The 15,163-nt window shown below is 36.8% G+C and overlaps 1 pseudogene; it reads left to right on the top strand.

Annotated features, from left to right (window-relative positions):
• The first annotated feature begins 14,450 nt into the window (after positions 1 to 14,450).
• The window catches only part of LOC103266435, a 66,333-nt pseudogene continuing 65,620 nt past the window's right edge, over positions 14,451 to 15,163 (top strand).

Genomic DNA, 15,163 nt, shown 5'->3' with positions numbered 1-15,163 from the left:
TATCCTAAAAATTAATAGAAAACTAAAAAAGAAACTAAATAACCAAAGAAATCCTAAGAAAAGAACAGAGCTGGAGGCACCACATTATCTGACCTTAAATTATACTACAAGCCTATAGTAACCAAAACAGCATCGTACTGGAACAAGAACCGACAAATGGACCAATAGAGTAGAGAGGAGATCCAGAAATAAACACAATTACCCACAGCCAGCTGATATTCCACAAAGCAGACAAAAACCAACACTGGGGAAATAACACTCTTTTCAACAAATGTTTCAGAAAAAATTGGATAGCTACTTTCACAAAAAAAGAAACTCAATCCCTATCTTTCACCATACACAAAAATGAACTAAAGATTGATTAAAGACTTAAGTGTCAAACCTGAAACCATAAAAATTTTAGAAGAACACCTACAAAAGACTTCTGCATTTTGGCCTAGGCAAAGAATTTATGGCTAAGACCCCAAAAGTAAATGCAACAAAAACAAAAATAAATAAGTGGGGTTTAATTAAACTAAATGGCTTCTGCATAGCAAAAGAAATAATCAACAGAGTAAATAAGCAGTGTACAATAGGGAGAAGAATTTTGCAAGATATACATCTAAAAATGACTAATATTCAGAATTTACAAATAACTCAAACATATCAGCCAGAAAAAAGAAAATACCCCATTAAAAAGTGGGCAAATTATATGAACAATTTTAAAAGAAGATATAATAATGAGCAACAAACATATGAAAAATGCTCAACATTACTAATCAGCAAAGAAATGCAAATTAAAACCACCATAAGATACCACCAGTCTTTAGACCAGTCAGAAAGATCATCATTAAAAAATCTAAAACAATAGATGTTGGCATGGGTGCAGTAAAAAGGGAATATTTAAACACTGTTGGGAGTGCAAATTAGTACAACAGCTTAGTACAACTGCTATTGAAATTGGTATGAAGATTTCTCAAAGAACTAGAAGTAGATCTTCCATTTAATCCAACAATCCCACTACTTTCTGTCTATCCAAAGAAACAGAAGCCGTTATACAAAAAAGACACTTTTACTAATATGTTTATCACAGCACACTTTGCAATTGCAAAAATGTGTAATCAACCTAAATGTTCATCAACTTATCAGTGGATGATAAAAGTGTTATTTATATAATGGAATAATATTCAGCCATAAGAAAAGAGTTTTAAAAAGTCTTTGGCAACAACAACTTGGATAGATTTGAACACCATCATCCTAAATGAAGGAATGCAAGAGTGAAAGAACGAATACTTCATGGTTTTACTTACAAGTGGGAGCTAAACTAAGAAACTGCAAAGGCACATGAAATGACATAATGGACATTGGAAACTCAAAAAAAAAGGAGAGTGAGAAGACCACAGGAATAAAAAATTATGAATCAGGTACAATGTGCATAGATGGGCATGGCGTGTACACTTAAAGCCCCAACTTCTTTGCTACTATACAATGCATTCATGTAACCAAACCATGTGTGCTCCCTAAAGCTGTTAATGAAAAAGAATGTAGAATTGGAATAGATATTCTCAGCAATTGGCAGAATCATCACATTATTCCTTGAACTAGGAAACTAAAGCTGTTATACTGGGAAAGCACAAGGCAGAACAGTCTCTACCTAGGAAAACAGTCAACTGAAAGCAATACAGGGGTTTTTGCCACCATCAAGGACTTGAAAGATGAAGGAACGGTGATTCTACAGCACACTCATTCAACACATGTCTTGTGATAATTGTACTGTGAATCCTCTCTACATGATGAGTAACCTTTCTCAGTGCCTTCAAGATTCTCTTTTTTATTTTGGCTTTCAACAATTTGATTATGATGCCTTACCTTAGATAGTCTAAGTTTCTTGTACATGAAGTTCATTGATAATGGATGAGTAGATTTATGTCACTCATTCCTTTTGAATAGTTTTTGGGCATTATTTTATTAAATAGTCTTTTTCCCCTTTCTTCTATTTTTGGTTCCTCTAGTCTTTCTTAATTCTGTCCTTCTATGCTTCAGACTAGATCATCTCAATTGACAAAATTTCAAGGTTGATGATTCTTTCTAGTTTCTACTCAAATCTGCTATTGAACCTGTACAGAATTATTTTCATTTCAGTTAATAAACTTTTTGTCTCAAAATTATCATTTGGTTTTTTCTATAATTCCTATTCCTTAGCTGATATTTTATGTAGGGAAATATTGTACTCCTGAATTTCTTTTATTTTTTATCCAGATTTGCCTACATTCATAAGCATATTTAAGACAGTTGATTCAAATCTCTTATCTAGTAATTGTAATGTCTGTGCTTTGTCATGGACAATTACTATTAATGCATTTTCCCCCTGTAAATATGGTGTACATTCTAAATTCTTTATGTAATATTTTGTTGGAAACTGGACATTTTGCATATTATAATGCAGCAAGTCTGGAAATCAGATTTCCCTTCTTGTTTTTTTTTTTTTTTTGGTTGTTGTTGCTTCTTGTTGTTTATTGACACTTCTTTTTTTTTTTAGATGTTTATTTATTTATTTGATCTTTTATTTTTAAGGTGTGGGGTATAATTCAGGGTTAAGTATAAAAATGTCCATTATGCAGGTACCCTTGTTGATGAGGTTTGCCCCCCCCGCCCCGTGGTAGAATCCCACTACTGCCAATTCCACCTTCCTACTTCCCGTGGCAGTTTCCCACTACTGCCAATCCTTTTCTTATAGTATTACAATAATTGTTCAAGGTCCGCTTATGAGTGAGAACATGTGATACTCAGTTCGTTGTTTCTGTGACACATCACTTAGTATTATAGACTCTAAGTCCATCCAGGTTGCTGTAAAGTTCATAATTTTGTTCTTCTTTATGGCTACATAATATTCCATCTTGTATATGTGCCACATTTTTTTAGTCCAGTCCTCTTTCAATGGGCAGCATGGTTGGTTCCATGTTTTTTTGCTATTGTGAACAATGCTGCAGTTTATTGATGTTTCTAAACTACCTTTGTATAATCTGTATGTTTTGTTATATGTGGTTACAGGAGTCTTTTGTCTATTACTATGGTAGTCAACTAGTAAATTAGTAGACACATTGTTAACTTAGAGCCAAAAAGAAATAATCTCCCAGTGTTTACTACTGGCTATGTGATGAGGTACTTGATTAAAGTGCTGCCAGACCATTTATAATTCTGTTTAGATTTTACTTTCTGGTTGCATTGTGGCTAAGGGTCATCCAGAGGTGAAAGCTTAGAATATTCTGAGCCAGTGTGTACCCTGGGTATGTGTACTGTCTTTTAGATATAGGGTCTTATCAAAACTCTTATTTCCTCATGTATCTCCTCCCCAGTCTTCCTTTCCAGGCTATTTCATCTTTGTATTGTTTGTCCAAGATTTTTTTTTAATTTTTCTTTTATTTTAAAGATGTGGAGTACAATTCAGGATTAGATATGAAAGTGATCAGCGTACAGGTAAAGTTTGAGCCTCCCTTTGGTCTCCACTTTGTCTGGTTTGAGATCAGGTACACTTATTGATGTTATGTCCTTGCCCTTCCTGAATCCCAGCAGAATCCCACTACTGCCAATCTCTTTCTTATAGTATTATGGTAAATAGTCAGGGTCTACTTATGTGTAAGAACATGTGGTACTCTGTTTTATGTTTCTGTGATAAATCACTGAGTATGATAGACTGTAAATCCATCCAAGTTGCTCCTTTGCCTTAGATAGCTGTACCTAGTACATTGACCTTTAAATTCTATCAAATAACCCCTGGGAGGCCACTTTTACTTACAAATATTTAACAATTGCTGAATCTACACACACACACACACACACACATACACACACACACACACACACAGAGGAGAGAGATACATATACTGTATATAACAAAAAATGATACCTACTCTAATTAAAATACAAATAAATGAATTCATTAGCACCATTAATCATAAACAATCTAGTTCCTAAAAAATTTAATTGCATTGAACTTATAGCTAAAGAAAAAAATGAACCTCTTTACTATAAAGTAATTAGAAAACATTTTAGCTAAACTTTCAGATAGCAAATACTTTAGACTTTGCAAACCCAATAAACTCTTGTACCTATGTAACTCTGCCATGATAGTGTAAAAGCAGCCATAGAAAATATGTTTAAAAATGAGTATCCCTGTATTTTCTTTTGAAAAAAAAATCAGCAAACTATTAGCTAGACTATCCAAGAAATAGAGAGAGGACCCAAATAAATAAAATCAGAAATGAAAAAAAAAATCATAACAACTGAAACCACAGAAATACAAAGGATCATTTGAGAATACTATGAACAACTGTATGCCAAAAAATTGGAAAACCTAGATGAAATTAATAAACTCCTGGAAACAGACCAATTACCAAAATTAAATCATAAAGTAATAGAAACTTGAACAAATTCATACACAGTAATAAAATCAATGCTGTAAAAAAATTTCCCATTAAAAAAACCCAGAATTTGGTGGTTTCTAATAAAATTCACTTAGGAAAAGGTTATGTAGCAATGATTGAACTGGTGGAGTGGGAAATGCCAAAGCTTCATTTCTCCACCAATTTTTCAAAATCATTTATCCTCCAAAAATTAGAACAGAAGAAAACATTACCAAAATGTCCAGTTAAGTCCATATATTAAAACCACACAAAGACACAAAAAAATGCATACTACAGATAGATGTTTGCTGTAATTATTGTGGAATAAATGCAGAACATGCACTCTGACCCCTTCCCCTTCTCGAAACTGTCTTCTGACTGGGAGAATGGCTTCTGGCCAGGGTCGTTTGTGTCCAGTCAAAATGCTCTTGAAGATATGCTTATCTGTGAACTCAAGACAGTTTCTGAAAGAAAACATTTTTGTTCCTTCTTGGCATGTAATGCTTGCTCCCTTTCCCATGCTGGGGGTATATAATCTCTCCCCACATTGATTGGGTTGTGGAAAACCTTAGACCAACCAGCCACCATCAGTTCCCTCCCATGGGTAATAATAAACCCATGCCTTTACCAACCTGTCCTCCAGGCAATTTCTTCAGAATAGTTAAACATTATGCAAGTGTCCTGTCTGATTTGGGGCTGCCATGATACGATGATAGACACAGAAATCTTCAAAGTGTGCTAGCAAATGAAATCTAAGAACATGCAAAACAATTATACACCATAAACAATTCCAATTTATTCCAGAAATGCAGCATTGCTTTGACATCTAAAAAGTCAGTAACGCAATATACCATGCCATTAGAATAAAGAATAAAAACTGCAGAATCATTTCAATAAATGCAGAAAAAGATTATTTCAAAGAATCCAGAGGACACTAGGGCTAGGACGAGCTGGATGAGTGGGTGGGAGGACTTTGGTTTGGGACAGGATGCGTTCATCTGAAACGCTCTGGGCATGGTTGTAGAAGCTCTCCACTGCTGTCTGAATTCACATGGCATCGATCGCCCTGCCCATGCCAAAGGCATTAAGCTGCAGATCGAGGGTAAACGTGTGGATGCTCAGTCCCTCAGAAGCAAGCATTATCAGAAGGTGCCTGACCAGAGGGGAGCCTCCCAGCAGCTACACACAGAGGCAGAGACAGCCAAGTCACACTGGTCCAAGGACTGGAGGGCCTCAATACCATGCACTACTCAACTACTGCCACAGCCACCCTGCCCCACCCCAGGCAGCCCTAGGTTCCTAGCCTCGAGGAACTTTCACCCATGGAGCTCTGGCACCCTCGCTGGCTGCACCGCCCACCCTGCCCCAAGCTGCCACCACCTAGGAAGGCCCTCGGCTCCTGCCCCTCAGAGCTCTGGGGTCCCTTCCTGGCTGCAGCGCCTTGCCCTGCCCCAAGCCACCGTCGCCTGTGGAGGCCCTCAGCTCCCACACTGCAGAGCTCCTGGTTCCTTCACATGCTGCCCCGCCCCACCCCAAGCTGCTGGTGCTGCCCTTGGAGGCCCTCAGCTCCCACCCTGTGGAGCTCCAGGCTCCCTCACCAGCTGCACTCCCTGCCCTAGTCACCCTGCACTATGCTGACCAGCAATGCCCCACCGTCTCACACTACAATTCCCCCGATTTGCCCCTAGCCATAGCAAGACCAGAAAACAGTTGGAGCCCCAAGACCAGGCAGAGACCTATATTGCCCCACCCAGGTCTACCCAGCCTTCCACTGGGGACCTAAGAACAGAGAAAGAAAAAGAGGCCCAGACTGCACAGTGACATGCAGACCTGCAGCACCTGGCTGTCTCACACTCTGCTCCCCCAGCTGTTCCTGGCTGCAGTAGAACCAGAGATCATCTGGAGCCCTGAGACCAGGCAGAGACTTGCATCACCCTGCCGAGCTCCACCCAGCTCTGTCCAGCCTCCAACTTGGGATCTAAGACTTCATGTTTGTGTAGGGGAATAGTACACCATAAGGAGGCTGGTGAGCTTATATGTCTGTATGATTGTATGTTCTAGTATTTTGTTGTTGTTGTTGTCATTATTGTTGGGTTTTGTTTACTTGTTCTTTTCTCTTACTTTTATCTGTCTTCGTGTCTATTTTCATTTGCTAGTTGATACCTTTGTCTGTTTTCCCTCTTACTTTTCTCTCTCTCCACCTTCCACTTCCCCCCATTCTATTTCTTTCCTTTTTTTTCTTACCTCATTTTATTTTCAGGGAGCAAACCTATACCCACACTACATGGACAGATTGCAAGGCAGTGAGAAGTAGGTTCCAGGGTATCCATACACCTGTTGGTGGATACTGGAATCTGCAGATAGATTTTTGAATCACAGTTCCCCCTCAATTAAATCTCAAAACCGCAAAATGTATAGCCCACAACCTGTAGTCCAGCTTCTGAATTGAACAAGCCCAGAGGATTCACACAAGGAAGAATAGGAGATTGAGAAAACAGAAGGAAAAGCAACTCCACACCCCTGAACAACAGATGTAAAGAAGACAGGGAAAAAAGGAAAAAGAGAGGAGGCAAATCTACACAAATGAAAAAAAACCGAAAGAAGAATATAGGTGTCACACAGACCCCTGAGAGGTAGGATACTGAGAAAACAGACTTCAGAATGCAAACAATGAAGAGTCCCCAAAATGACTGGTCACATGCTACAAACTCAGACATCAAGACATTAATAGAGAGAATAAAAAGAATTGAGGAGAGACAAGAGGAAAACAGAAAGGAGTTGATAATAGCAGTAAAGAATACTGTGATTGAAATAAATTAAAAAACTAATAAGCATGGAAAGCAGAATTAGCCAAGCAGAAGAATCTCAGAGCTTGAAGACCAAAATATAGAACTAAGCCAAACTGTCAAAAACATAGAAAAGAAGCTTAAGAAAACAGAGCAAAACCTTCAAGAGATGAGCAATTACTTCAAGAGAACAAACCTAAGAGTAATTGGACTTACTGAGGCAGAAAGAGAGGCAGAGACCAGCCTGGAAAAAACATTCCTTGAAATTATTCAAGAAAACTTCCCTCACCTCATCAGTGATGTGAAAATTCAAACACAAGAGATTCAGCAAATCCCTGCAAGACAACAAATGAGAAGACCAACTCCTATCACATAATAATTTGCCTGAACAAAGTAGGTATAAAAGAAAAAAATCCTAAAAGCAGCAAAAGAAAAAGTTCAGACGACCTACCAGGGAAGACCAATTAAAATAACAACAGATTTATCTACAGAAACACTGCAGGCTAGGAGAGCTTGGAGCCTAATATTCAAAGTTCTCAAAGATAAACAATTTCAACCAAGAAGAACAAACCCAGCAAAGCTAAGCTTCATCAGTAAGGGGGAATTAAAATCTTTCCCAGACATCCAATCCCTAAGAACTTACACTGCCTCCAGACCACCTCCACAAGAAACACTTAAGGAAGTATTAAACACAGAAGAAAAGGGAAAAAGAACAACAATGTTCTTCACAAGAGTACAGGAAAAAGATTGAAAACACATGAATCAACCCCAAAAAACAGAATATCAACACCAACAAAGTTCCCCCAAAACCTACAAAGACATGGACACTAACCAGTATGATGCTAAGCAGCTCCTGGGTCAATAATGAAATCAAAACAGAGATTAAAAGTTACCTGGAAACAAATGAAAATGAAGAAACATCTTACCAAAACCTCTGGGATGCCATGAAAGCAATAGTAAGAGAGGAATTCATATCTCTACAGACACACATGAAGAAAATAGAAAGATCACAAGTTAACAGCCTAACAAGTCACCTAAGGAAGCTGGAAATGCAAGGCCACCAAAACCCTTCTTCAGCAGAAGAATCCAGATCACCAAAATAAAAGCCCAAATCCAGGACATAGAAGACAAAAAGATAATAGAAAAAAATCAATGAAATAAAAACTGGTTCTTTGAAAGGATAAACAAGATAGATGGTCCCCTAGCCAGACTGACCAAGGAAAAGAGAATAAAAGTCCAAATAAACTCAATCAGAAACACAAAAGATGAAGTCACAACTGACGCTGAAGAAATACAAAAGATTATCAGAGGCCACTATGTATAATTGTATGGAAACAAACTTGAAATCCTAAAGGAAATGGAGGACTTTCTGACCACACAACCTCCCTAGGTTGAAACAAGAAGAAACTGAGACCCTAAAAAGAACTATAACAATCAAGAAAATTGACTATGTCATAAGAAAATTACCTAAAAAAAATAATAACTGGACTAGATGGCGTTCCAGCAGAATTCTACAAAACATACAAGGAGGAACTCATACCAATCCTACTGAAAGTATTCCAGGCAATTGAGAAAGATGGTACTCTCCCCAAATCATTTTATGAAGCTAACATCACATTGATACCCAAGCCAGGTAAAGACCTTACAAAGAAAGAGAACTATAGGCCAATAGATGCCAAAATTCTCAACAAGATCCTAATAAACCAAATTCAACAACACATCTCAAAAATCATCCATCACGACCAAGTAGGCTTCATCCCCAGGATGCAAGCCCGGTTCAACATTCCTAAGACCATAAATGTAATTAAGTACATTAACAGACGTCAAAGCAAAAATCACATGATTATATCATTAGATGCAGAAAAAGCTTTTGATAGAATCCAGCACCCCTTCTTAATAAAAACCCTTGAACATCTAGGCATACGGGGAACATACCTCAAAATAGTAAAAGCAGTCTACAAGAAACCCACAGCCAGCATACTACTTAACAGACAAAAATTGGGACCATTTCCCATGAAAACTGGAACAAGACAAGAATGCCCACTCTCACCCCTCCTGTTCAACATAGTTTTGGAAATCCTAGCTAAAGCAATCAGAGAAGAGAAGGTGATCAGGGGTATCCAAATAGGAAAAGAGGAAGCTAGTTATCTCTCTTTGCAGATGACGTGATTGTATACCTTAAAAACCCAAGAAAATCTGCCAAAAATCTCCTGGTATGGACAAAGGACTTTGCAAAGTCTTGGGGTATAAAATTAACATACAAAAGACAATCACATCTCTATACACCAATAATAAACAAACAGAAACCCAAAAAAAAGCACAATTCCATTTATAATAGCCAGAAAAAAAAAAAGGAATTCCTTGGCATCTTCCTAACCAGAGACCTAAAAGACCTTTACAATGAAAACTACAAAACACTGCTCAAAGAAATCAAAGATGACGCAAACAAGTGGAAAAATACCCCATGCTCACGGATTGGAAGAATCGACATTGTTAAGATGTCCATTTTACCCTAAGGCAATCTACAGATTTAATGCAATACCCATCAAATTACCAGCAACATTCTTCTCTGACCTAGAAAAAACAATACAGGAATTCATATGAAAACATAAATGACCAAGAATAGCCAAAACAATCCTCAGCAAAAAAAAAAACAAAGCTGGAGGTATCACACTCTCAGACTTTAAACTATATTATAAAACTACAATAATCAAAACAGCCTGGTATTGGTACAAGAACAGGCATATAGATAAGTGGAATAGAATTGAGATTCCAGAAGCAAAACCTCTATTTCTCAACCAACTCATCTTCAAAAAAGCCTCCACCCCCCACTACTGGGGAGAGGAGAACCTATTCAGTAAATGGTGCTGGGAAAACTGGCTGACCACATGCAGAAGATTGAAACAGGACCTGTACCTATCCCCATAAACAAAAATTAACTCTAAATGGATCAAACACCAAAATGTAAAACCTCTAACTGTAACAACCTTAGAAAATGCAGGAGGCACTCTTATGGAAGTTGGAACTGGCAACCAATTCCTGATCAAAACCCAAAGTAAGCCGGGCTTGGTGGCTCAGCCTGTAATCCCATGCCTTTGGGAGGCTGAGGTGAGTGGATTGCCTGAGCCCACGGGTTCGAGACCCGCCTGGGCAGCGAGACCTCATCTCTACAATAAATCAAAAAATCAGCCGGGCGTGGTAGCGCATGCCTGTAATTCCGGCTACTTGGAAGGCTGAGGCGGAAGGATCGCCGCAGCCCAGCAGGTCGAGGCTGCGGTGGCCGGGAGTGGCCACTGCACTCCAGTCTGGGCGACAGAGTGAGACTCCAACTCAAAAAAAAAAAAAAAAAAACCCAAAGTGCCCAGGCCATAAGAGATAAGATAGGCAAGTGGAATCTCATTAAACTGACAAGCTTCTGCAAAGTCAAAGAAACCATCAAAAGAGCACAAAGACAGCCCATAGACTGGGAAAAAATATTTGCCAACTCCATGTCTGACAAAGGTCTAACATCAAGGATCTACAAGGAACTCAAATGTGCTGAAAAGAAAAAAACCAAACAGCCCCATTACAAAGTAGGCTAAAGATATGAATAGACACTTCTCAAAAGAAGACATACAAGCAGCCAACAAACACAGGAAAAAATGTTCGGCCTCACTAATCAAGGAGATGCAAATCAAAACTACACTGAGGTACCACCTAACTCCAGTCAGAATGGCCATCATCAATAACTCAAAAAATAACAGATGCTGGAGAGGATGTGGTGAAAAGGAAACACTCCTACACTGTTGCTGGGAGTGTAAACTAGTACAACCTCTGTGGAAGTCAGTGTGGCGATTCCTAAAAGTCCTAAAACTCGACCTTCCATATGACCCCACAATCCCCCTACTGGGAATGTACCCTGAAGAACTCAGGACACTCTATGAAAAAGATACCTGCACAGGTATGTTTATCGCAGCATTGTTCACAGTAGCAAGAACATGGAACCAACCATGCTGCCCATCCAAAGAGACCTGGATAAAGAAAATGTGGTACATATACACAATGGAATATTATGCAGACATAAAGAACAAAATCATGAACTTCGCAGCATGGAATTAGAGTTATAATACTGAGTGATCTCTCACAGAAACAAAAGGCTGAGTATTACATGTTCTCACTCATAAGTGGACCTTGAACAACTACCATATTACTATAAGCAAAGGATTGAAAGTGGTGGGAAACTGGAAGGGGGTGGGGTGGGGAGATGGGATTGACAGTGTCATTATCTGCCTAGGGAAGGAGGGGGCACACCTCATCAATAAGGGTACCTGCATGGTGAATATTTGTATACCTAGCCCTGAATTGTACCCCACAATTTTAAAATAAAAATTAAAAGAGGAAAGTAGAAAAGAGAATCCAATATTCTTCTTCATAAAAATACTCAGTAAACTAGAAATATAAGGGAACTTCCTCAAACTGATATTTGGCATCTATAAAAAGACACACAGCTAACATCATACATAAAGGAGAAAGAATAATAAGAATAACTCTTGTCATTTTTATTCAACATTCTATTGGAAGTTCTAGCCATGACAAACAAGCAAGAAAATAAAATAAGAGTAGTTCACATTAGAAAGAAAGGTGTTAAACTATCTCTATTGGCAAATGATGTGACCTTACAATAAAAAAAATCTTTAGGAATCCACTAGAAAAATATTAGACCAATAAAGAAATAAAGCAAGTTTTCAAAATACAAGATCAATAAGCAAAAATTATTCGATATAATTGCAATGATATTCAAATAAAATTACTATTAAAGCAGTCACATGAAGTACCATAATAAACATAATTCTTAGAAATAAATTTATCAAAAATAATGTACAACTTGCACCATGAAATCTACAAGATACTGTGGAAAGAGATTAAAGACTGTCTAAATGCATAAAATTATGGATTGAAATACTTAATAGTATTATAATGGCCATACTAAACTCTCCAAATCAATAGACAGATTCAATGCAATTCCTATCAAAATCCAATCTTGCTTCTTTAGATAAATAGAAAAACTGATCCTAAAATTTATACAGATATTCATAACACTTAGAAATACCAAAACAAGACAGATGTAGTGATATATCCCTGCAGTCCCAGCTACTTGGGAGGCCAAGGCAGGAGAATCATTAGAGCCCAGGAGTTCAAGTTCATACTGGATAGCATAGTAAGATCCCCATATCTCAAAAAAAAAAAAGTTAAACATATATTGATTTTAAAGTAAAATACAAATCTATAATAAATAAGAAATCACGGCACAGACATATAGACATACACATCAATGTAATAGATTTTAGAATATAGAAATATATGCAAACATTTATGGTTTTTGGCAAAGGTGACAAAGCAATTTGATGAAATAAAGAAAAATTGTTTAGCAAATGTTGGGGGCAAAACTGATTATGCACATACAAAAAGCTTGAGTTAGGTACCTACCTTAAACATTTAAAAATTAGCACAACGTAGATCAAAAATTAAATATAAAGGCTAGAATAATAAAATTCTAAAATTAAAACACAGGGTTTAATATTTTGAATTTGGAAATTATTTATAAGATATGACAACAAAGTAAAAGCAACCAAATTAAAATTGATAAATTGGACTTTGCCAAAATTAACACTTTTGAGTCTCAAATAAAACACTAAGAAACTAAACAATCTACAGAATTAAATAATATATTAGTGACAAATTCATATTGTATATCTGATAAAGAGTTGTAACAAAATATATAGAAACATAACTCAGTCAAAAATAATTTAATCACAATGGACAAAGGATCTAAATAGAAATTTTTCCAAGGAAAATATATAATTGCTAACTAGCACATAAAAAATGATCAACATCATTAGATATCAAGCAAATGTAAACGATAGCGAGATAACATTTCACTCCTACTGGCTATAATCAAAAGACATATTATACATGTTGGGAAGGGAGTGGAGAAATTAAAACCAGCATACATTGGTGGTGAAAATGGAAAATAATGCAGCCCCTATAAAAAACAGTCTAGCAATTTCTCAAAAGCTTACAATACAGTTACCATATGATCCAGTAAATCCACTTCTAGATACATACCCAAGAAAAATAAAAACAAGTCCATACAGAGCTTTTCCATGAATTTAATAAATATTATTTATGACCACCGAAGACTGAAAAAAAATAATGTTCAATGGATAAATGAATAACTACAATGTATATGCTTATAATATGCAATACTAAATGGCAATAAAAAGAAATAAAGTTCTTGTATAAGCTGTACTATGAATGAACCCTTAAGACAATATGCTATACACGATGGAATATTATGTATCCATAAAGGACAAACACATGGACTTCACAGCAACTTGGAAATCTATCATACTCAGTGATCTATCACCAAAATAGAAAACTGAATACCACATGTTCTCACTCATGAGAGGACCTTAAACAATTATCATAATATTATAAGAAAGGGATTGGCAGTAGTGAGAAACTGCCAGCATGGGGAGTGGAATTGGCAGTTGAGGAAAACTGCCAGGGTAGAGGGGGAGTACACCTCATCAACAAGGGTACCCACATAATAAACATTTGTATACCTAACCCTATGTCTTTAAAATTAAATTTTTTTTAAAAAGACAATATGCTAAGTAAAACAATCCAGTCACAGAGGATCACATATTGTATGATTTCATTTATTTTTTTTTAAGTCCAGAATAGGCAAAACTATATAAACACAAATTAGGTTAGTAGTTGCCTGGTGTACAGTGACTGCAGAAATTAAAAATAAAGAGATAAAGACTAAAGCGTACAGACTATTTTTGAGGAGGAAGATTAAACTGATAGTTGTGGTGGATGCACAATGCTGTGAATATGCAGAAAACATTAAATTTTATCCTAAAATTAATAAATCATATTACATATGAATTATATATCAACAAAGATCCCAAAAAATAATTCCTTGAAACAAAATATTCAAAAGATGCTGATTCAGCTGACAAGTCACATAAGACCAGTGACTTGTCTATGCAAGACTATATTATCTGGATGGTAGCATTTATAAACACAATAGGACATTAAACATAGCTGTGTAAACGGGAGGTCATCTACCTCTTGCTTCTCTCCTTGTCATCCACAGGTTTATACTATTTATATAATGCATTTATTTCAAAAGATAAGAGTTATATTTTAGCTCAATTGATTTATCCTTGGATATAAGCATGAGAAATGGCAGAAAAGTAGAGCAACTAAGAAGAAAGCCTCGTGCTGCACCAGAATGTCTATGAAGTGGACCTCAGTTCTACTGCTGATCCAGCTGAGTTGTTACTTTAGCTCTGGGAGTTGTGGGAAGGTGCTGGTGTGGCCCACAGAATACAGCCATTGGTTGAATATGAAAGCAATCTTGGATGAACTAGTCCAGAGAGGTCATGAAGTAACTGTATTGGCATCTTAAGCTTCCATTCTTGTTTATCCCAATAAAACTTCTACTATTAAATTTGAAGTTTATCCAACATCTTTAACTAAAGATCATTTTAAGGGTATTTTTGTGAAACTAATCAATAGGTGGATATATGATCTTCCAAAATATACGTTTTTGTCATATTTTTCACAAGTGCAAGATATCTTTTGGGAATATTCTGACTATATTAGAAATCTCTGTAGAGATATAGTTTTCAACAAGTCGAAGTTTGATGTCGCTCTGTCCCTGTGGTGAGCTGCTGGCTGAGCTTCTTACAATGCCCTTTGTGTACAGTCTTCGCTATTCTCCTGGCTATGCATTTGAAAAGTATAGTGGAGGACTTATCTTCCCTCCTTCCTATGTACCTGTTGTTCTGTCAGAATTAAGTGATCAAATGACATTCATGGAGAGGATAAAAAATATGATATATGTGCTTTATTTTGACTTTTGGTTTCAAAGAGTTGATATGAAGAAATGGGATCAGTTTTACAGTGAAGTACTAGGTAAGTCATATTTTCAACTGATCGTTA

This window comes from Carlito syrichta, unplaced genomic scaffold (assembly GCF_000164805.1).
Source record: "Carlito syrichta isolate Samal-C Ts95f unplaced genomic scaffold, Tarsius_syrichta-2.0.1 Scaffold307184, whole genome shotgun sequence".
NCBI classification, from domain to species: domain Eukaryota; kingdom Metazoa; phylum Chordata; class Mammalia; order Primates; family Tarsiidae; genus Carlito; species Carlito syrichta.
Note: the sequence above shows the minus strand (reverse complement) of the source record. Positions and strands in the feature narration are given on the sequence as shown.